We start from the raw sequence: 2,064 nt of genomic DNA on the forward strand, positions 1-2,064 counted from the left end.
AGAGGTGACTAGCTAGGTGGGAGCAGCCGGTCTTGCTGAGATGACATGGGCTGAGTTTGTTTGGCGATTCGATGCGGATTTTGCACCACCTATTGAGGTGTAATGACTTGTGAGGGAGTTTCATGACCTTCAGCAGACTACCAAGACTGTGGCGGAGATCACCGCTAGGTTTCGGGAACGAGCGTTTTTGATCCCACAATATGCTATAGATGAGGACATGAGGAGGACGAGGTATCATTCCACGCTGAGGGATTATATTCTAGAGTTTGTGAGCTTCACAGGGACATACAACAATAGGCTAGGCTAAAAAACCTAAGACCTTGGATTCCTCTAGTAGGGGCCATCAGGGCCGTGGCCAATGTACCAAGTGCGGTAAACCGCACAGTGAGGCTTGTCGGATAGCAGGCTCGGGTTGTTATGTGTGTGGCCTGCCGGTTCACTTGAGTAGGGACTACCTTAAGAAGGGCTTGATTTGTTTTCACTGCAACCAGAACGGCCATAAGCAAGCCGACTGCCCGAAGTTACAGGGAGGGGGAGGAGCAGTGGCGGTGCCTGCGCTCGTCACACTGAGGATCACAGATGGTCGTCGTGCTAAGGTGGATGCTCCAGCAGTGAAGAGTCGCGCATTTCAGTTGACCACCGAGGAGGGTCGGGCAGAGCCAGATGTTGTGGATGGTACGTATTCTATTCTTACACACCATATCTATTTGCATTGCTTATGTGTGTGTTCTACTTATATATAGGGACCTTTTTGGTCAATGGTATGTCTGCTCACGTTTTGTTCGATTCGGGAGCTACCCGATTGTTTGTGTCTCTTGCGCTTAGCAAGAAGTTTCGGGATGTGCCAAGAACTTTGGATACCCCACTTGAGGTAGAGATTATGGACGACCGCACCGTGAGTGCGGAAAGGGTGTACCGGGACTGTGTCCTGAATATTCTTGGGGAGAGGTTTCATGTTGATTTGGTCCCGATATCATCGCGAGGAATGAAGGTGATTATTGGGATGGGCTGGTTGGGGGCCAACAGGGCCATGATCGATTGCGAGCGCCAGTTAGTGAAGGTTCGACCCCCAAGTGGGGGAGAACTGGTTATTCAAGGTAAGAGGGCCTTTCAGGGACCGAACTACTGCTCAACTATGAGAGCTAGGAGAATTCTGCAGCAAGGTTGTACGGGATTTCTGGCATACATCTCAAATACGGCGGTCAAGACCATCACAGATATGGATAGTGTGCCGGTTGTACAGGAGTTTTGGGATATCTTTCCCGAGGAGTTATCGGGATTGCCTACAGAGAGGCAAGTGGAGTTTCGTATTGATTTGGTGTCGGGTGCTACTTCGATAGCGAAGGCACCATACTGGCTAGCACCGCCCGAGATGCAGGCGTTATCTATGCAGCTTTAGGAGCTACTATCCCTAGGGTTTATCTTTCTGAGCAGTTCCCCATGGATCACACAGGATGTGTATTGATTATCGAGATCCGAACAAGCTAACTATGAAAAACCTTTATTCGTTACCGAGGATCGATGATTTGTTCGATCAGCTACAGGGTGCATCTCTGTTTTCCAAGATTGATCTTTTATCGGGATACCATCATATGAGGATTCGGGATGACGATATACCGAAGACAACTTTTAGGACTTAGTATGGACATTATGAGTTTGTGGTGACTCCATTTGGGCTCACCAATGCGCCAGTAGCATTCATGGATCTCATGAACAGAGTGTGCAGACAGATGTTGGATCGGTCGGTAATTTTTTTATTAATGATATCCTGGTGTATTCCACGACCAGGTAGCAGCATGAGCAACATCTGAGGGAGGTATTGGAGACACTGAGAACGAAAAAGCACTATGCCAATTTCTTAAAGTGCGATTTTTGGTTGCGTGAGGTACAACTTTTAGGGCACATCATAAACCAGGAGGGAATTTTGGTGGATCCAGCCAAGGTTGAGGCTGTGATGAAAACTAAATACTAGAATTAACTAATTAAAACAAATAATAAAAAGAAGGGTTTTCTCTCGTTTTGCAAGACCAGAAACTTAACAATTAACTAATGCTTAAACAAAAA

The sequence above is a fragment of the Lactuca saligna genome, chromosome 8 (assembly GCF_052625555.1).
Source record: "Lactuca saligna cultivar CGN05327 chromosome 8, ASM5262555v1, whole genome shotgun sequence".
Taxonomy (NCBI): Eukaryota; Viridiplantae; Streptophyta; class Magnoliopsida; order Asterales; family Asteraceae; genus Lactuca; species Lactuca saligna.